The sequence below is a fragment of the Peromyscus californicus genome, unplaced genomic scaffold, assembly GCF_007827085.1.
Source record: "Peromyscus californicus insignis strain IS unplaced genomic scaffold, ASM782708v3 Scaffold_17__1_contigs__length_78620276, whole genome shotgun sequence".
NCBI lineage: Eukaryota > Metazoa > Chordata > Mammalia > Rodentia > Cricetidae > Peromyscus > Peromyscus californicus.
Window position 1 is genome coordinate 32,084,349 of NW_026294469.1, and position 22,709 is coordinate 32,107,057.

The window sequence follows — 22,709 nt, forward strand, 5'->3', positions numbered from 1 at the left end:
AACCCCTGGCCTGAGGTTGCTGGGTTAGCGGGCCTCCAAGGCAGCTTATTTCCTGAGTGTTCTTTCACTTGCATGGCAGAAGGCCATTCATTGCCGAGAGAGCCCAAGAGCAGCGGTTCCTTTTTAAACCTTGCTGCATTAAACCGGAACCAAATTCAAACATTAACACTCACACAACAATTTAAAAGAACAAAAAAACCCTTAGTAATGAGAATTAGGACATTCATTGGAACAGGAGCAAGAGAGGCTCACTGTCTCAGGGAGGCATCCCCGAATGGCCCTGGGTGCTGCCACCGTCCCTACTGTTGTTACCGCCGATGATGCTGCCTCCTCCTCCTTCCTCCTCTTCCTCTTTCAGGAACAAACAACTAATCTATTTATCATACTCTTTGTAGAGAGAGAGTCACTGGCATGGCGATATTAGAATAACCACCTATAAAACCTGTTATCTATTCATTCTCTATCACCTGCTTGAGTTAGGGTCCTACTCAATATAGCTTCTGGCTTCTGGCTGGCACCCTCCTAGTTGAGAACTACATGAGACATTTCCCATCTGTCTTAGCTCCCAGTAATGTTGTTAGCACTGGGATTTGGAAACTCCAAGTCAAACGTCTCATCGGAGAGAGGATAGGGAGAGTTGAGGAAGGAGGCAGAACATGCTATATGCTGCACACAGTCCTCACCTGGCCTCATCGGTGACTGACTGTGGACACTGTATTGATTGTTGTAGCTTGTTTTCCCAATTGCCAGATAGGGCTTCACATTGCTTAGCACATGACCTTGCACATAGTAGAGCCTCAATAAATGCTGGTCAGTATTTTTATCATTATCAGATTCTGCTCTGTGATAGTCAGTCATATTTCATTCATCAAGACGGAGCCCCCTAATTGGCTAGCCAATACCAAGTGGCCAGCCCTGAAATAATAATACATACAAGCAATGGTAAATGGACTCAGCAGTTCATAGGATTGGAGGAGATAAATGTCGTGCAGTCACACAAATTTAGCTACGATGGTGAATTGAGTTTTACCATGTTATAAGCTGTGTATGGTGGAAATAAAAGAACTGGGGAACCACTTCTGCTTCAGTGTCAGAGTTATTCAGATTTTGCTGAGAACGTGGCAAACAGGATCTGTGTCCTCAATTTTCCCCAGAGATCCCCTTGGCTTGGCACCAGAAGTCTGCTGAATTTCAGGGCTTCCAACCAGATTTCAGGAAAAAGACATGAAAGAAGACAAGAAGGGACCATGGGAGATGAGACAAGCTTTGATGTCTATGAGGAAATGGTCCTGATGGGAATCATGGTAGCCTAGACCTACTCAATGGAGATATGGCAGATTCACCATCAGGGCACATGTATGTGTTTTATAGATGCCAATATAACATAAGCTACCATTTCTTACTCCTTAAGATCTATGTCTTTATGTATCTATCTATGTGCCTATGCATCTATTATCTCATCTAATGCTCAAATGTCTGAGCTGGCAACTACCACTATTCTTATTATAGAATAAGGAACTGACCAGCAAGGTTGAGCAAGCCGCCCAGGACACTCCTCCCACCTGTCCACTCCACACTGTGTGCTTTCACTTGCTCTGTTCCCATACTCAGGCTGACCCACATGCTCATGTCCTGGATGTACTTAATGTATTTCCACCCACATGCCTTGAACTCTCCTCCGCTCCCCTTCCCACTCCCATCATGGGACACTGAGTTGAGTTCAGGTTGGGTTCAGAATTAGCTCACTCTTAAAAACTACCTCTTGAGCTCCTATGTACTGCATGGTATGAATTCATTCAACATTCATAAGTCTTTCAGCCTCTTTCCCATGAATCAATCAGTCAATACAGGTGTCCTTGTGGCCAAAATCTGAACTTGGTCTGCTTCTAGCCTATGATTTTTCCTCTCTTTTTCTTTCTTATTGTTACATATATACATACATATAATTATATAAATACAACCTGCTGAGTCCGTTCAGTGTCATCTCTGTAACAGGCCATCTCTGGACTATCATTTCTTTGGTTTAAATGTCTCATTTCTTTTTATTTTTTATTTTTACAGAGCTGGGGATCGAACCCAGGGCCTTGCGCTTGCTAAGCTAAATCCCCAACCCCTAAATGTCTCATTTCAATGGCACCATCACCTTGGCTCTGATGACCTTGACAAATGAGAGGGACAAGAAGGTTTGCTTGTGATGAGGAAGGACTAGACCCAGACTCATGCTTGGGTTTTACATTGCTCACTTCTGCTGACGTCTCTTCCATAGAGAAGCACAGCTGGCAGGCTCTTCCATTTGGAGACAAGGTTGACTATTTCTCCATAATGGGGACACAATCGGCAATTTCCATACAAAGTGAGGCAGATGGCAATTTGGCTTTGGAGATTTGCAGGCAACAGTTTTGCCCCTGGAGAGAAGAGGCTCACCAATGGAGATGCAGCCAGCAAGTTTTACTCTACAGAAGACAGGTCCACTAATTTTGCTCAGTGAGAGAACTGGCCCACAGTTTTCCCACAGAGGGTAGGAACTCCTGAGGGCTGCTAACATCAGCCTTTGCCCAGCTCAGAACAGTGAGAGAAATAGTTTAAGATTTAGTTAGTAGATATACTTACTGTACTTAATATACTTAGTGCCCTCTTTCCAGACATGGGCTAGAGATTGGGAATTGAGATCATATTTAGCATTGGAGGATTCAGAAATGGGAAACAATGAAGCTCAGTGGCTTAATTCTTGTGATAGGCTTTTTATACATCCTTCATTGATTCCACACATAACCGTTCCTCAGTGAACTCTGCAGCCACATGATGCCTCGCACAGCCTGGTGGAGAATAAGTGTGTTGTGGGATAATCTTTTTGTACCCTGTGAAGCTGTGTCTTTGCCAAGGTGCCTTCTGATTGGTTCAATAAAGAGCTGAATGGCCAATAGCTAGGCAGGAAGAGGTTAGGTGAGATTTCTGGGCAGAGAGAAAAGAAGAAGAGCTGAATCAAGGCACAGAAGAGATGCCAGAGGATACAGAGGGGAAGCAGGGCATGCAGGAGGAGAGGTAAAAGCCATGAGCCACATGGCAGCACATAGATTAATAGAAATGGGTTAAGTTATAAGAACTTGTTAGAAACAAGCCTAAGCTAAGGCTGAGCTTTCATAATTAATAAGAGGTCTCCATGTCCTTATTTGGGAGCTGGTGTCTGATGAAAAAGTTTATTACATAAGTGAATACAGAAGCTATCATATCTTCTAAGTTTTACATATGACTCTTAAAAAAAATTCCTCACATGTATTTTCTTTACAAATGTCTCAAAATAAGCATTCAAAGCTAAACACTAAATATGAGCCCCAAACTCATTTTGGGGGGCTGGGGAGGGCTCAGTGGCCAAAATACTTGCTGCACAGGAGTGAGGATCCCTAAACCTGGACCCTCAGCATCCGTGTAAAAAGCTGGCTGTGGCAATGCACATCTGAAACACCAGCCCTGGTGATGTGGGGAGGCAGTCTGGCAGATCCTGGGGACTGGCTGGCAAGCCAGCTTAGCCAAAATGGTGAGCTCAGGTTCAGTGAAAAAGCCTGTCCAAGACAATGAAAGAAAGAAAGAAAGGATGAAAGGAAGGAAGGAAGGAAGGAAGGAAGGAAGGAAAAGAAAGAGAAGGTGGCAAGGTGATGGAGTGACACCCAACACCTACACACACACACACACACACACACACACACACACACACACACACACACACACACACACACCCTTCATTTTTGCCAGCCATGGTGTTGTACACCAAGGCAGTGAGGGCTTTGTATGAACACACTCTTTCAGAAATCAAGAAAGGGCGGGTAAGATGGCTCATCGGGTGATGGCACTTGCCACCAAACCTGAGAACCTAAGTTCAATCCTTGAAACCCACAGGGTGGAAGGAGAGAACTCATTCCTATAAGTGGTCCCATGACCTCCACATGCATCCAGAGCACACAGGTCCCATTCCCCCAATAAAAATAAATACTAAAAAAAAAAGCCAAAGCATGCTTGGTGGTGGTGGTGGCGTGCCCCTTTAATCCCTGCACTCGGGAGGCAGAGGCAGGCGGATCTCTGTGAGCTCAAGGCCAGCCTGGTGTGCAGAGCGAGTTCCAGGACAGGCTCCAAAGCTACACAGAGAAACCTTGTCTCAAAAAAAAAAAAAAAACCCTCCCCCCAAAACCAAAAAACCAAAGCAGCATGAATAACACCTGATTGTTTCGGTTAGAAGACTCCAAGATATGCAAAAGCTTTACAGAGAGAAAGAAGAGATAAGGGGAGCTGAAAGCGATCAAGAATCATTTAAAGTTGTAAACCACTTCAGGCTCTGGAGGCTCCTGTTGCCATAATTCACCTCTGCCCCAAGAGCACAAAAGCAAAATACATATTAAGGGAAGAAATGAACACTAGGACTCAGCTCAGAGACACCAAGCTTTCAGTTTCATACCATGAGACACTCCCACCAGGCATGGCACATGGCCCTAAGTCAACAAGTACTAGGGACCCACACGACCCACAGAGGGCAGAAGGGACACAGATTAGAACGGGTTATATGAGTGAGCAGGAAGAGCAAGGTTCCTGTGTTCCTCCAACAAAGAACGGACCTCCTCATTCATTGTGACCAGGGTCTGTGTCAGCCCTCATTGGAAAGTGTGGGCCATTTTTTTTTCCCTGTGGCAGACAGAATATTGGCACTCTACCCTCTAAGATGTCCATATCCACATCCCTTCCTTGCACTATGTTGCAGACAAGGTCAATGAAGACTGTAAATGGACAGAGTGTTAAGTTGAGAGGGGGATCTGGGTTGTAGGGGCCCACACTTGGAATCCCAGAACTTGGGAGACTGAGGCAGGAGTTCTAGGCTAGCCTGGGCTACAAAGTGAGACCAAGTCTTAAGGAATGAACACACACACACACACACACACACACACACACACACACACACACACACACACACACACTCCAAGCCTGAAAACTATAAGAAGGTGAACTCCTCGTACTTGGAAGGCTGTGGATGGAAGGACTATTAAGTTGAGAGAACTCATCTCAAAAACTAAAACAGACCACAAAGTGATGTTCCACTTTATGGTGGGTCTGATGTAATGACGATCGTCCTCATAGCTCTACTGTCACCTTGACTTTGGCCCAATGGGGCTCAAGTCAGAATTGACTTCCAGAACTCTGATTTCCAGTCCCTAAGTCCATTAAACCCACAATAATTTGGGATAGCAGCAATAGGAAACTAACACCCCTTTCTCATATCATCAGCAGAGATGGAGGGTGGTGGTGGTGACAGGAGCTCATGAGCTCTCTCCTCAACTTCTCACAGCCGCTCCTTCTCCCTGGGTCACATCGACTCCCCCTCCTCTCTCTCCGGATACCAAAAAGCCCACTCTCTAAGCAGCTGTCTTGGCAGGGCTGGGAGCTGCCGAACCACCTCAGATTAGCCACCTCCTCCTTTGCTGCTGCTAAGCTCGCCTTCTGACAGGATCAGCAAAATCAGAAGCTAGAAGCTTCAGACAGCTGACCCACCACGGAGACGGTTCAGCGGGAGAGCACGAAACTGCACAGCACCCAGCCGTGTCCTAGATGAGTGATCCCAAGGCAAGGCTCCTCCCTGCTCAGATGCCCACAGACAGTCCCCAGTGTCCCCAGCCAACAGGCCAGCCTACCCTGGGCCTTGGGTCAGTGTGTCGGCATTCCTGTAACATTCTCTTGAGTTCTAGTACTCCACTGAGGCCTGTCTGGTCTACTCGTCATCTGCTTCCGGGCCAGGCAGAGTGTGAACAAGGTGAATATACACAGACAGGTAGCAGAGACAATGGGTTGCTTGACCTGAGTGTCTACACAGCCCATACAAATGGCAATTTCTGCTCGGCTCAGTTGATTGCCGACAGGCAGGAGGAGTGTGGCTCCCCCATAGTCAGTATCAGCTGAGATGTCTACACTTTTCTGGCCTTCCTGAACCACCCAAGTGCCTGTGTTGCCTCTTCCCCAACTTACGGTAAACTTGGCTCAACTTCAAGCTTGTATTGTGTGTGTGTGTGTGTGCGCGTGTGTTCATGTGTGTGGGTTGCACAGGTGTGTTCATGTGGGTGTAGGACAGAGGTCAACGTCAGGTGACTTAGAGCTTGCTTATTTGGATACTGGCTCACTGGTTGCCCCATAAGCTCCAAGGATCCCCAGTGTTGGGGCTTTAGTCATGTGTCATTGTGACCAGCTTTTTGTGTAGGTGCTGGAGAACAGAGTCGGGTCCTCATGTCTGAGCGTCACTGCATGACTCAGTCACCTTCCAGGCCCTCTTCCTATTATTTTCAAAAGTCTGTGTTTCTTTTAGATCCACAAGGAGTTTAGGAAGTTCCAGTTCAGGGAATGGGCTTCACAGAAAGTAAGCATTGGTGATAGCTGCCCGGCACACCACAGAGGCAGAATCATCTCTACTGCATAGCTGAGGCAACAGGATGGGGAGACTGGGCCCCACAGGCCCCCATGGTCCCTGAGTGCACACATTGTAAGGGCTCATTAGCTCGGAGGGTGGAACCTCCTTGTGCAGGAGCCTCAGCCGGAATCTGTGATCTAAAGGGAACGGAAACGAGACCGTGTGCTTGGCTTAGCCCTGGCCTGTCAATCTCAAGCCAGCATTTGGGCTAGCATCCACAGAGAAGTTCATTAACTGCGGGCCTGTTTGTCGTCCTTTTGTGAAGAATAGTCATTTATTAGCTAAGCAGGTCGGGTCCCTTTTTGAGACCTGCCATTCTGGAAGGATATTGATTGAGGGGGATCTTTGAGCACATTCTCTCCAGCAGGCAGCAGCGATAGGCGGCGGCTCCAGTCCAGACAAGATGATGAGCTGGCAGTGGGGGTCTCGACAGGAGCCTAATGAAGAAATCTGCTAACGGGCAGGCCTGGCTTTATGAGGGCTCGTATTGGTCTTTTACCCCATTATAACCCTCTCCTTGCAAGGCTAGTGAGGGGCAGAGGCCCATGAGGGGCCTATCTTTCTCTCTACAGAACTGTTCTTTCCTAAGGCCAGGGGTGCCAGGGGCTCCAGGATCACGATGGCAGTGTCCTCAAGTCCTTGGAATCCTGCCACACATCACAGGTTAGAGACTCAGGCCTCTCGGCTCCACCCCCTTTCCCTTCAGAAAGAGCTCTCTGTGCTCCCTCCTTCTCTGTCTCTGATAATTTGTTCCCAACAGGAAGCTTCGTGCAGCTGCTCCAAGAGCACCCCCAGCTCCCCCCAGGGAGCCTCTGCCCAGGTGGAGGAGATGGCGAGTGAGTGGCCCGTTATGAGGGGTGATCGCTGGGAAGCTGGTTGTCATGGCACCGTGGAGGCTAAGGCTGCATTCTCAAGCTGTCCCTGTTTCCCAGGATTTATACATAATCACTGCTAGGAGAGGCAGACACACGGAGGGGAAAAACAAGAGCCACAGCCTGCTGACAGCAGCAATCTCTTTGCAGACCAAGGTGAGCAGTTCATGCTGAGTGGGGCGGTCCATCTCAGCAGGGAACAAGCATTGCAAGGACTCTATATGGGCTGGTCACAGCCTTACTGTTTTCTCACAGACAGTCTCCACCGTCCACAGCCAACAGGCCAGCCAACCCTGGGCCTTGGGTCAGTGTGTCAGTGCCTTCCTGTAACAGCACGTGGCCAGTAGGCCAAGCTACAGCATCTACTAAGTGGCTACCTGACAGCTAAAGGATAGGTAGAGCCATGGAGCGCATCAGAGCTGTAGCGTGGACCACACGGCCTTGATAGTACCAGGGGCAGAGCTGTAGGAACCATTGAGAGGTCTTGGCAGAAGCCAGGAGAGCGGCAGCGTAGCAATGGCAGAGAGAGGCAGTGCTGACAGCGGCCACTGGGGCTGCAACAACAGTGATTTCAGTGGTAGAAGCAGCGGCAGGGTTATTAAGGGTCAAGGGGTTAGACACCCTTGGCCCAAGAAGAGTAACACTAGCTGCGGTCAAGGGTGAAGGAATCTTCCAAGGCCCGCACACGAGCTCTGACAGGTGTTACCACAGGACTAAAGGTCTTAGGACCCATGGCCTGTGTGAGAATTGTAACACCAAAGGGTGTCCCCCACTGCTGCTCCTGCCTGTCTACTGTCACTGATGTCAAATTCCCAGGGATACAAAAGCTTCCGAGACCAGGACAGAAGAGCTCCTACCTTCAATACAACCTCCAATGGGAGCAGGAGGACCCCAGGCCAGTAACAGTACCATATATATATATGTGTGTGTGTGTGTGTGTGTGTGTGTGTGTGTGTGTGTGTGTGTATATGTATATATCAAATAATAATTTTAAGACTCAGTTATAGATCTATGGGATGAGTCAGGGGGTACAGATGATTGTCACAGAGCCTGAGTTCTACTCCTGGAACATAAAAGGTGGGAGGGGAAAAACCCACTCCCAAAAGTTGTCCTCTGACCTCCATACATTAATGTGGCACTAAGGCATATATAAGCACATGTGCACGCATGTACACACACATAAATTAATATGTAAAAACATTAGAGTCTATTACATAGGCTCTTAAAAATTTCAAGAAAGCTTGTGGGAGAAAAGTTTAAAATTGAGACATTTCTGAGTTTGAGCTTGTTTGGTTTTTCCCAGGAACTAGAAAATCTTGTATGCAATGCCTTCATCACATTTTTTTTTTTTGCTCAAGAATCAGCATTATTAAACGAATGTAACAATAAGACAGCTTCTAATAACGTATTTTTATACCTACAGATGAATGAATCACTAACCCTCACCAGAGAAGCTTTTTTTTTTTTTTTTTGCACTAGATGGGAGTTAACACAGAGACCTACTGGACACTATGCAGAAAGTGAGAGACATCGGAGCACTCAGCCCTGAATGGGATGTCTTCATCAACCCCACCCCCTACTTTAAGACTCAGGGATCTACGCAGAAGAAGGGGAGGAGAGACTGTAAGGGCCGGAGGTGGTGATTTTAAGGAAATGGCATTTTGCAGACTCAACAACGCAGATGCGGTTATGAACCCACAGAGACTGTGACAGCACACACAAGACCTGCAGAAGCTCAAGCCAGACAAAGTCTCATTACAGAGGAAGGAAAGCAGTATAACATCCCGCCCCTAGCCAACATGCTCTTTACAAGTGATAGCTGCCTAGAGAAGGGAAAATCAGTTTTCTCCAGTGGAGTGGTGCTGGGTGTATCAACCACTCTTCAGGAGCACTTAGCCAACGCAAACTGGACTTCCTGTTTTTTAGTGGCTTTTTAAAAAGCCTCTTTCTTTCTTCCTTCCCTCCTTTCTTTTCACTTCTTTCTTTTTCTTTCCTCTCTCTCTCCCTCTCCATCGTTCTTTCTTTCTCCTTTTTTTAAAGCAAGAGAAATAATGTAAAATTGAGTGAGTGTGGGGTCAGGGTGGGGGTGGATGGGAATACAATAAAATATGCTGTATGAAATTCTCAAATAAAAATATTATTGTGTTATGAGAGACATGACAATTGACCTCACATCATTCCTTCAATATGTCCAACAGTATGGTTTAGTGTCCATGCTAGGCTAGGCTCTGTCTCTGGTCCTCTACCATGAGTAACTCCCCGAGGGCAACAGAACGCATTTGACTAACTGGTACCAGTTCACAATTCTGTGTCCGACAATGACAGGAACACAGGAGATTCTTAACAGAGACTGACAGTGTTTGGGAACACAGGGGATAGTTTGGGGATAAAGGCACGCAAAATCATTTTTCAGTTAAATTGTTTCACACTATATTCAGAGTAAACTTTTTGTGTGTGTGTGTGGTGCTGGGGATTGATCTCAGGGTGAGCCAAGAACTCTACTGTAGGGCCACACGTGGAGCTGTTCGGCTCGCACAGTCTATAGTTAGCATCTGCTGTCCTTGACATTGGGAATCAAAATTTCATGTTCAGCTTAAAACAAACTACGTTAGAAATACTTCATAATTTCTTGTCCAGCATTAGCATTAGCCTTTCTATCCCACCATGCTCAGCACAATATCGTGTTAATATTTTCTTTGATTCCCATGATTTCCCCCATAAGCTTAATGATCCCATTTTTTCCCCCTCACATGTAACTTTTCAATGGACAACTTTGTCTCAGTGCAGGGATTTTCAAAAGCCATTACAATTTCAGGATATACTGGCTGACCCCAGGGTTAAGGATGCCCATACAGAAGTTAATTCCCATTGAAATGTTTATTCTGAGGTTGAAGATAGAGAAGAGAGTATCCTTATGAGCTTTGTGGGGGTGAGCATTGCCTGCCCTCTGCTGCCTCTGGTCTGTGCTTGGGGATGATGGGAAGCAAGTCTTCATAACAATTCAACAGAGAAGGGCCTTGCAAGATGGGCTGATAGCTGTTTGAGTGGATGGCAGCACTCACGAGTTGGTTATTGATGCCACCTGCTGAGCTGTCAAAATAGAATTATGTGAACCACACAGGGGCTCGAATTAGCCGATATATTTAACACAGGTCAATTACACACATAAGAGATCCCCACTTCTCTTCTCCACCTTTCAATGCACACAAGTGCCAAGGTTGATGGTATTCATCATTTAAAGTAAGAAATAAACCGGATCACTGTAGTGCTCTGCATAGCCTTCCCTGGATCTTGAATTCCGCAGCTACCAAAAACAATCAAACAAACAAAAAACTAAACCAAGCCAAATCAAAACAAGTCAAAGACACCCAGCCAGGCATGCCCATGCCTGTAACCCTAGCACTTGAGAGGTCAAGGCAGAACTGTCTGGGTTAAACAAAGACTATGGCCTTTTGGAGTTTTCATTAAGATTGATGAAGATGAAAACAAGGGGCTTCCAAGGTTTCCCAGCAAAAAATGTGTCAATGCAAACATTTTATGAGTTTTTTTCCCCCACAAACCTTAGCGCTCACAGAATTTATGAACTCCTCCTTCAGTTTCCTCTCCCCGCTCTAATCTTTGCAAACCTACCAGTGAGTCCCTTCATTTAGACCTGTGCTCGAACTGAAACCCTGGGTCGTATCCTTGTTTCTCTGCATGTGTGTGTGTCTGTGTGTGCATGCACATGTGCACACGCTTGCATATATGCCAGAGGTCAACCTTGAGCAATGTTCCTCAGGAACCATCCATCTCGTTTTTTGAGTCAGAATCCCTCATTGGTTGTGGCTTGCCACATAGGCTAGGCTGACTGGTTGTGACCCACCAGGATTACAAGCATGCCCCACCATGTCTGGCTCTTTTGCATGGGTTCTGGAGATGGAAATCAGGTTGTCACGCTTTTACAATTGCAAACCCTTACTGACTGAGCTGTCTCCTTAGCCTCCTTAGCCTTGGCTCTTGGCCTCACCCTCCACAGCCAGTTTACAAACAGACTCACTGGTTTATACTCCAGGTACTGCTCCGAACCATCCAATTGGACATCTCAAGAACATCCTCACTCTTTTCCTTGTATTCACTCTTTTTTTCCTGATGCTTCGTTCTTAAATGGTCCCAGATACCCATCTACTCAGTTCCCTAAAACCTTCCTAGATGTCCCTTTCCCTAATACAGTAACATTGAAATTCCTTACCATGGCCTACAGGGCTACCATGTTGCCCAACTCCCATGTCCTCTGCACAACTTATGGCATGAAGAGTACCAGTTGGGCAAATGGGAGTTCAGATGTAGCTCCTCACATGTTCTAGGCTACCAGCTCCCCTCGAGCTGCTCCTTTTCATAACACAATGGCCATTCCTTCTTGTCACAGTCCCACCCAGAGCCTCTGCTTTGCTGCAGCCTCTGCTCCAGGGACTCTCTTCACCAAATCTGTTTGTCCAGGTGACTGGTGTTTGGTTCCTTCTCTGTGAGTAGATGCTGCAGGGGTGGAAGGATCTATCTTTTTAGTGCTTGGAAACAATAAACATTTACTGAATACATGAGTAACAGATGATCACTACTTCACAGACTCCTCCCAGGACTCAAAAGTTACCTAGAATTTTCCCAACTTGTGAAAGCGTATTGCAGCTTTTGAAATTATGGTCTGTTTATTATTCATTTTTTTCTACTTTCAGTGCCTAGGAATCTATTTTTAAACTTAATATAAGTTAAACATGATAAAGTGGGCCTTTTTCTCCATCTTTCTGTCTCCTCCATCCCTATCTCCTCTTCCCTCCACCCCCACCAGGAGATTGCAAACAGGGCCCCTCACTTGCTAAGAGCATGCACTATCACTAATTAAAACTCCAGCTGCTGGAAATGCATTCTTAAAGTTAGAAATGAACGAACACAGTCAACTACTTCTTTATGTGAGTCTTCCCAGCTCTTCAAAGAGAAGCACCAGATGCAAACTATCATATTGCATGATTACAGACATTTGCCTCCTTAGAGGATTTGTTCAGCACTATGATATGTGCTTAGGGAGTCGTAAACAGTCTAGCCATAGGGGAGGTCTGACTTAGAAGAAACAAAACAGATCAGTGAGAACATGGCATTTAGTGTTCAGAGAGGGCATTAAAACTGACTTGGGAGTCTTTTTGGTCCAATGTGTCTTTGCTGAATCTTGAGGGGTATGATGGGGAGAAAATTGGCTGCAAAGATACCTACACCCTAACTCCTGCAGTCTGTGGACTCCTTCCATGACAAAAAGGAAATAAGACTGGATGGGATTATGGTTGCTGATTAGTTGATCTTAAAATGAGATTGTTCCACTTCATCTGGGTGGATCTCATACAAACACAAGAGTCCTTATAAGAAGGGGAGGGGTCAGTGAAGGAGGCAGGAGGGTGGTGTGTTAGGTTCTCATTTCCCTACTCCTGGATTCTCCAAGCCTGGGAAGGGGGCAGCCTCTGGAAGCTGAAAAACCCAAGGAAGTCAATTCTTTCCAGAACTCCACACGGGAAGGCAGCCTAATTTTAGCCCATGTAACACCCATGTTACATGTCTGGACTCCAGAACGGCAAGATGACAGCTATGTGAGGTTTAAAGCCAGTGAGGCTTTGTTACAGCAGCTCTAGGAAGCATCAGGTTTCCCGATATGCCTCTGGATGGAAGGAATGGGCTACCTTAGCATCCTGCCAGCATCAGCTAATACACTTGAGAGGCCAGGGGCCCTCCCCAGAGAAAATGACTGCCAACTTTATTCCAGAGTCCCTGTCTCTGGTTTCCTTGAACTCCACTATGAACGCTTGCTTGTGCCTATGACTAGTTTGTTGCTAATGGCTTATCACAGACAACAATGACAGGTAAGTTGACCCAGAGGTGTTCCAGGGCCAAAGCTACCTATGACCCCACCTTGCATGTCTTGGTGTGCAGTAGGTGGGGTAGGCTGTAGCCACGCGCAGGTGCTAATTTCAACCTCTGCTGCTTTTTCACCCAAGACCTTGAGCAGAGAAGAGGGCAGGACCTGGGATGGTGTCAACTGTTAATGAATGATACTCACTTTCAAAATTAATAAGCTTTCTAGTCCTTAGGAAAATCCACTCAACTGCAGTCTCCAGGATGACTAATTGACCGAACTGGTAAATTAATCAAAAATGGAAATGAAGATGGGAGAAGGGGGATGGGATTCTATTTTTACTTGAATGTGAGGCTTGTCTGCTCTGTGGTTAATTGATGCTAAGCTTGAATACCGTAGACTGTGTGTGTGTGTGTGTGTGTGTGTGTGTGTGTGTGTGTGTATTCTGTTTCATGTATCAAGGCTATTTGGCTTTTCTCCAGGTGCAGTGTGCGTCTCTGTGTGTTTGTAATCCTGTCATCAGGAAAAAGCATTTTAATAAAGGGCTTTGTTTCTCTAACCCAACCAAGCTCGCCTACAGTAAACAGTGTTAATTATGCCCCAGATCAATACCGAACCCCCTTTGGAAGCTTTAGGATGAATCACAGCTGCAGTTATAGTTGATGCCTTTGGACACATTCCATTAGGGGCTTGGGGAAGGAGACACAGGTTTATTCAGGGATCTAGTGGCTTTCAGAACCTGGGCTTGGCAATTAAGTTTGTAGACGAGGGATGAGAGTGGATTTCACATCCTGTGTAGAAGCTGACTTAACAGTGCAGCCAGAAATGTTTAGGCTAGGGCACTGGGCTGATGTGGGGAGTATAAATTGCAGACCCATGAAATTATCTTTCTGGATACTAAAAAAACAATCATGCATTTCCCCCTGCCATATACGCAGAATAGCAGTGAATTCTCTGGGAAGTAGACAGGCATGGGTTCGAATCTGGCTCTCGCCCTGGAATCTGGGGCAAGTTTATTCATCTCTGCATCTTATTTGTTAACTGGGCACTAAGGCCAACAATCCCTGTAAAAATTAAATAAGACATAGGAAAATTCAAAACAAAATAACTCATGCTTCTGCATGCCTTCTACCTTTGGAGGGAAATAAAATTTCTGATTTATATTTTTGAGTTAGGCATCAAACTTGGCTGTTTTCACCTGCTGTTTTCTTAATGAGGCTATTCACGGAAACATCTCAGTATTTAAGGCCTGAACTACTGCCACCTTTACTTCCTCAACACAAGGAGGATGGTTCTTAATCATGGTCCAGACATGTTTACATACACTTCAGGATTGAAGGCTGAATAGAAAGTCTGCCTTGGTGGCATCTGAGGGGAGGAATTCCTATGGCCTTGATTTGGGCTTTAGTCTTGCCCTTGTGGAAGGGCCTACTTGGTAAAAAAGGACCACAGACCTCAGGCCTGCTGGTGGAGTCATTGAAGGGGACCAGTGCTGTGAGGCTGCCTCCACTACTGCCATGGAGAGGTGCTCTGGCTCCTTCCTCAGAACCTTCCATGACTAGTTGGCTCTCCTGTAAGTCCTGAGTACAAGCCAATCCCTCCCAATGGGGTAAGACAGCCAGAGGCAGGCAGAATGTAGACAAGCCTGCCAGAACCACAGTGAAGTAGAGGTTGAAGGACCAAACTCATATTTGTGGGTGATGTGGCATCGCATGTTTGATTTCACTCAACAGAAGCACACTACAACATGTCAGGCAGGACACTTTTCCTTTAATAGTGAAAGGCTGCCACAGGACTAAATCTTATGATCATTTACCCAGTCTCATCTTTGTTGGCATCACAGAAGCATTTCATAACATTGGTCCTAGCAGCTTTCTATGCCATTCTCAATGTGTTGCTTACACACCTTGATTTCCTCTTACCCCTGGCAACTCATCTCCTACCTTCTTCTCCATACCCCATTGTTAAGTGTTGACATCCCTTTGGCCTTGGTCCTGGGCCTCCACTCTTCTCTATCCACACCGTGTCTCTTTAATAGAACTATTCTGTTCCATAGCTTGAAACACCATGATATGGTTATGACTTCTCAACTTTATACTTGTAATGTCTTCCTGAGCTTCCAGATCAATGTATCTAATGACCAAGAGACTTTTCTGATTGGATGACTCATAGACAACTCTATCTGCAGACAGCTAGAGAGGCAGGCTTAGTCTTTCTACAGCAAACCAGTTCCCTCTCTGGCCTCCTCACTTCAGTATCTTTCCATTATACCATCAGCCAGACCAACACATGACTTTACATTTCCTCCTTACATCTGCCTCCCCATTTCAAATCACTCAGCAAGTCCCCACAGCCTGACATTCCGAGTGGACTCCACCTATGTTCACTCATTTGTAGTGGCTATCATTTCTCCTGTGACAATGGAAGGGGTCTCCCAATTGGCTTCCTTGCTCCCAGTCTGGCTGCCCCATTTTTGAGAAGTCTTTTAAGGTCATAAACATACTCCAATATAGCTGTACTCTTTCTGAGTATATGTGTGTGGTATTCATCAGTATGGTGGCACATGCATATGTATGAAGCCAGAGGTTGATGATGGGTGCCTTCCTCAAACACTCTCCACTTTATATACTGAGGCAGAATCTCTCAATGAACCTGGAGTTCATGGATTCAGCCAGTCTAGCTGGCCAGCATGCTCTGGGGTTCTCCATCTCTGCCTTCTGAAGGCTGGGATTACAGGCAGGGTGCCATGCTCACTAAACACGTACATGGGTGCTAGGGGTCTGAAGTCCAGTTCTTATGCCTGGGTCACAAGCACTTTACCCAGAGTGAGCCATCTCCACAGCCCCAGCCAAGTCTTTTTTCATGCTAGGATTTATTCTGAGAAATGCACTGTTAGGTGCTTTTGTTGTGCGAACAAAAAAATTAATGGATAAGGTGTCAGTAGGTGATATAATCTTAGGGGACACTGTCACTGACTAAAATGACCTTATGCAGCACTAGACTGTATTCACTTCCTGCTAATGGCTCCTTATCCACTTGGAATGAAACCCATGGACTTTTCCCAGGCTGCATGAAATATGGCTCATAACCCAAATTTTTGCCTCTCTTTTTACATGCTTTCTGCATAATCATCCCCATCCTCTGGTCCTTGGTCTGTTCTTCAAACACAGGTGTTCCTGAGCTAGGATTTTTCACTGCCACTGGATCCTTCCAATAATTCAGCTCTAGTTCAGAGGCTTTCCCTCACACCACCTTATGGAAACAGCTCTACCCCAGCTACTCTCTGACTCTGCATTATTTCCTATTGCTTGCATCACTATCTGAAAATACACTGCTTATCTATATTTTGAATGTACTTGTTCTTTTGCCCCATGGAATGCCACCTCTGGATGGCAAACGTCAGAAGATGTTTAATACATCTTAGTTGAATAATTGGTTCCTGGTGTTCTGGTGAATTAGAGGAGAGATGCTGTGGAATAATTCTCTTGTACACTGTAAAGATTTGTCACTTGAATTGGTTTAATAAAATGCTGATTGGCCAGTAGCTGGACAGGAAGTATAGGCAGTGGTGACCAAATTAAGGATAATGGGAAGAAAAAGGGTGGAGTCAGAAGAGAGGCCAGACAGCCACCAAATGAGCAGAACATGTAAAAAAATGAGGTAACAAGCCATGGGACATGTGGCAAAGCATAAACAGAAATATGGGTTAATTTAAATGTAAGAGTTAGCTAGTAATAAGCCTGAGCTATTGGTTGAGCATTTATGATTCATATTCAGCCTCTGAGTTGGTTATTTGGGGCCAGGTGGTCAGGACAGGGAATATCTGTTTATAGAGAGACATGGAATGAATTCAGAACATATACCCTGGAATGGCCAGTTCAGCTCGTGTTCCATGGATCCCCTGTAGTAGGAAGCTGATGCTTTCCCCCAGGTGGTCAGGGTGGAAAGAAAACACAGTCACAGGGCTCTTACAGCCCCTGAACAAAGTGAGCACACAACATGGCTCTTATCAAGAGTGATGGGGAGATGGACAGAGAATCACAAGGCCAGCATGATAAAGAGCCAGCGAACCACACAGGCCTGGATCCACCCATCGCCATGCTTGTCTTCTATTCTCTACAATTACATCACTTTCTCTCACTTCTGATTAAGCAGTTATCAGAAGGTACTTCCCGGGGTTGGCATGAGGATGAAATGGGCCCGCATTTGCATATTTGGCTTGCTTCCTGGACATTGTAAAACCTCACAATGGTTGATGACATTACTACGTCTTCACTGTCGCTGCCTATCCTCCTGGTTTTGCTTTTAAAATAAGACACACATGGTAGGGAAGAGTGGGGGAGGGGAGGGGAAGGAGGAAGGAAAGGGGGAAGAAGAAGGAAAGGGAGAGAGAGAAGAAGAAGAAGAAAGAGAGAGAGAGAGAGAGAGAGAGAGAGAGAGAGAGAGAGAGAGAGAGAGAGAGAGAGGAGAATCTCCATCTTGCACCATGCTATGTGTCAGACCCTGTTCTGAGGCTTCATGGGTGGCACTGCATTTAATCCTCCAACTACCTACAAGGCAAGTACAACCACTAGCCATTTTTTTTTTTTTTTGCAGGTGAGAAAACAGGGAGAGAGAGGTAACCTGCTCAAGATTGCTCAGTTTGGCCAGTGTGTCACAGGCTGAGAGTGGTCACCTGGTCTTCCTTGTACTCCTGACCCAGTCTCTGAGTCCACTCACTGCTGTCCAGAAGGAAAAAGAGCAAAGCTGTCCTGGGCCTTGTGTGGAGGGGACACCAGGCAGGACTCCACACCACCTGGCACACCTCCTGTGCCTCTGATGGGCCCTTAGGAGTGTAGGGAGTGTTGCTTTTTCCTGCAGATCCCATAGTGGAGTTAGGGCACTTCCCTTCTATTTATGGACTCTCTCTAAATTATACGTGTACAGCTCCAACCTAGGGTCAGTCTAGAGGACAGCCCCACGTTCCAGGCCATCCAGCATCCTTCCTTGCAGCTAGTCTCTGATGGTCTCTGGGCACAGTCATTCTTACTTTGCTGCTTTGCAGCTCACTAAGTTCATCACAGGCAACTCACTTGTTCTTGTCTTCAAGTCCACAGAACCCTAGAAAGTCAGTTCTCTCCACTCCTTCAGCATATCCCAGTCCCAATTGTGAGTTTCCCTGACTCTTTTTTTCTTTTTAGCTAGTATGCAAATTTACGTTCATTTCAGACAAACGGATAATGAAGACTTATTTTCAAACAAAGTTCTTTATAATTTACTATCAACATTTCTGCCCTTTTTCTTTTATGTTGCTAACATGGTTTGACTTATTAATAAACTCAAATTCTACTTATTGTCACTGAAGGGTGACTTTTGAGCAGGAAACAGACTTCTTAGCTTAGAACCTCTGAAACAAAATCTTCTTTGGAAGGAAAACTGCTTCAGGACCACGGAAAGTTCCCAGACGGCATTCTCCCTAAAGTCAGGACCTTGAAGCCTTTCTACCTTATAGTCCTTGTGGTCTGTGCCTTTCTGCCTTACAGTCCTTGTGGTCTGTGCCTTTCTGCCTTACAGTCCTTGTGGTCTGTGCCTTTCTGCCTTACAGTCCTTGTGGTCTGTGCCTTTCTGCCTTACAGTCCTTGTGATCTGTGCCTTTCTGCCTTACAGTCCTTGTGGTCCTGTGCCTTTCTGCCTTACAGTCCTTGTGGTCTGTGCCTTTCTGCCTTACAGTCCTTGTGGTCTGTGCCTTTGGTCCTCCATCTCTGCACTGCTTTTCAAAAGGGTCACACTTCCTGCGCTCACTGTGTCTGAAGACTGCGTGAGCCTGATGTCTGGGATCTTTTTCTGTCCTTACTGCCTGGGGGTAAAGCAATGGCCCGCAGGAAGGGACAGGAAGCTCCTGCACCTGCCCACTTGCAGAATTTCTCATCTCTTCCCTCCTGTAGGAGCCAAATTTTTGCCACCCATAACTAACATGCAGAGGTCCTATCTTGTCCCATGCCTAAGAATGTGACTGTTTTTAGAGACTGAGGCTTAAAAGAGGTGATCTCCTAGACATGACATCACTAGATAAGCCCTAACCCAAGATGACTCTTATAAAGGGGGATTTTGAACACACACACACACACACACACACACACACACACACACACAGAGAGAGAGAGAGAGAGAGAGAGAGAGAGAGAGAGAGAGAGAGAGAGAGAGAGAGAGAGAGAAAAAGATGATGTGTACACACAGGGAGAAGATGGCTCTCCTGCCTGCTGACACCATTCTGAGAACTGAGTCAGGGCCCAGTAAGATAGCTCAGCTGGTAAGAATGCCTGAAAACCTGTGCTTGATTCCAGAGTCCACATAAAAATGCTGGATACAGCAGTGCATATCTGCAATCCCAGCAATTCTATGGAAACATGGGAGGCCAAGATGGAAGAACTGGTCAGGCGCTTGCAGGACAGCTAGACTAGTGCACAGTGCAGTAGAAGTAACAGGAGAGACCCTGCCACACAGGTAGAAGGAGGGAGAGAACTACCCCCTGAAAGCTGTCCACTGACCTTCATGTGAGCTTAGTGTTTACATGAACAGAATGAATAAAGATGTGGTATATGCATGCCCGCATTTACAACACATGCCCCCCACTAAATAAAATTGAAAAATTGAAATAAAGAATTATGAGACAGTAACATTTTGCTGTTAGTTGGTTAGGGGCACTTGGCTAAAGCATCTTTGGTAAGTGAATACACCTCCTCTCATAGGTCTATGTACCATCTACTTGTCTCTCTCCCACAAGTGCTCAATCTGGCTCCACAGCAGTCACATGATAATTGAGGGTTATGGTGGAAGAGTGTTCCAGACAGAGGAAGAACTTATGCAAAAACCCCAGGGCAGGAAGGGGCTAAAAATGTTGGCGGTACAGGAAGAGGGCCAGTGTGGTCAGGTTCCCTGGAGCCTGGAGGGTGGAGACGGGGTCAGAAGATGATCCTTGTGGGTGCAGGACAGGAGCTCGGGTTTTAACTCTTTCAGTTTTTAGGCTGGCTTTCATATCACCTGGCCAGTTCCTTCACCCACTTCCCAGGACATGTGTGTGGAAAGAAAGAAGCAGGGTCAGCCCAGCAGAGCCTCACTGTATCAGTACCCTTTGTCTCAGGCGCCTCAGACTACCAATGCAAACACCTCACTGCTGTCAGAAGCAATGGAAAAAAAAATCAGAAAATAGAGAGGGAGAGGGCAAATCATCCCTTCCAACCCCTGCTGAGCATGCAGAGTGAGGGACATATGGAAATTAATATATTCGGCTCTGATAACACGGTTTTCCTCGGCGTTTTGATTAAACGCCGACGGTTATTAAATACCCTCCTCCTCGGTGCTCATCTCGGAAAGCCAATGTTGCCTTTCATTTTGAACTCTGATGAACTGTCTTGTGCCTCTCACACACCTCGCCGGAGCCTCAGCCCACTGCAGGCTGGCATTGGAGGAGAATGGAGAAAATCAATATGAGATGTCAGGCAGGAGGTCAGAACACAGGCCTCCCCAGTTGGCAGGAGCTGGGGCTGGGTGGCTTTGGAACAAAAAGAGGTGTGCCCTGAAGAAGGTCAGCTTTTTGGCCCAGTCAGGAAAATGAATCTATTTCTTCTTAATTAGATTAACAGGCTGGTGCCTTGCAGTGAAAAGCTGGGCTAGGCTGGAGGGGGTAATGGGCAGGTTTGATGAAGGCTTGCAATGCACTCACTCACTAGCTCCTGGGTCTCCCTAAGGACTGTCCTCGGGACTTTGATCTTGTAGGGGTGTGTGGCACCAGGGTTGGAGAGAGCAGCAGACCCTGGGGGCTCCTGGGTGTGTGTCCTGATAGTCTTCCTGCTTCTGTGGGCATAGATGACCCTTCCCTGGACTCTTCTCACTCCTTGGTCTTTGCGTTTCAGATCAGTAATCAATGCTTTGTAAGGTCCGCACGATGCTAACTGACAGCCTAACACGCTACTCTTTCATGCCACTCAGCACACCGGCCACACTCTATTTGTTTGTGATTCTCTAATGGAGGCAGGTGTCTTTAATCTTCAGTGTGCTTAGTTTTCTCTGTCAACTTGACTGGTCACAGGTGCTCAGCTTCTTGGTCTGACATTCTGGTGTTTCTGCAAGGGTGTTTTGGGATAAGTTTAACATTTAAATTAATAGACTGAATAAATATTGACCTCTTAATGTGGATGAGCCTCATCCAATCAGGCGAAGGGCTGATTGGCAGAAAGTGTTGGTCCTCTTCTGAGTGTCCACCTGACTCTCTCCACCTGACTGATTTGGGGGGTTGTGGTGATTACCCATTGGAGTTGAAATGAGGCACTTGGGTCTTCAGCCCGGTGGCATGTGGAATGGAAGACTGCTGCCGATCCCAGAACTTTAGCTTGCTGACTGCAGCAGATCTCAGGACTCAATCTTCATATGTGAGCCAGTTCCTAATAATAAATCTCTTTACATATGCCACCCACCATTCCCCCTGCTCTGCAAGACCTTGCTAATACAGTGAGCTCCAAGAGACAGAGAGAAGAACATCTGCTTTTGCTCATTCTTGTGTCTCCAGAGTTGGATATATCTGGCATATGGTACGTGCTTGGTGAATACGAATAGTGAATGATGGGGCCTCCTGTACCTGGCAAAAGGGTAGAGGTTCTGACTACCTTACAGCCACAGGCTTCGGGGCTTCTGGAGGATGGAAACCATTCTGGTTGCCATCTATTGCTCCCGCCTCATGCTCAGAAGACACCAGCACTGCCTTATTCATGTAGCACTGTTGATCTCTTCTGCCCACATGCCCTGGGAGGACTGTGGGGCTCAGGAGCATTGCCTGAGGTCACATAGGCACCAAGTGCCAGGGTTTAGCTCTACTCAAGTACCGTTCATTCTAAACCATTCTTACTTAAAAACCTCCGAGAGCGTTGTCCATTCTCCAGCTTGAGTTCTGGGCTCAGCAATTTTTTCAATCAGTTAATTCCTCTGCATTCAGGACTCATGCGGGCCTTCCTGACTCTAAAGCCCAGGCTAGTATCTGTCACATTGGCTGGGAGGGCATTACAGCTTCTTAGGGCCCCTCAGAAATATCTTCAGCTGGTGGTCCACCCACCTGGTTCCATATTCACTTACCAGGGAGAACCTGTCTCTTAAGGTAGCTCATGTTACCTCACACACACAACAGGTCCCAAACTGAACACAAATGCTTCATGCCTAGTATGACTTCCCGTAGCCCCCATCCCACATGCCATTTTTATCAGTCATTGGGCGTGCCCCACTTCCCCTACCCCTGCGTTTACGCCTACCTCCTTCCTTCCCTGCTTTGCCTACCCAGTGGTTCTCAACCTGTGGGTCATGACCCCTTTGGGGGGTTTGCCTATCAGATATCCTGCATATCAGATATTTATATTATGATTCACAACAGTAGCAAAATTACAGCTATGAAGTAGCAATAAAAATAATTTTCTGATGCCGGGTGGCAGTGGCACACGCCCTTAATCCCAGCACTCACCCCTTCCCCCCCCCTCCCCCGCCTTTCACCCCAGACCCTTGT

The 22,709-nt window shown here is 46.4% G+C and overlaps 1 protein-coding gene across 9 annotated transcripts in view; it reads right to left on the reverse strand.

The window, feature by feature from the left end:
- Positions 1–22,709, reverse strand: part of Ppp2r2b (protein phosphatase 2 regulatory subunit Bbeta) — a 404,023-nt gene that overhangs the window by 12,408 nt on the left and 368,906 nt on the right. The window lies entirely within an intron of this gene.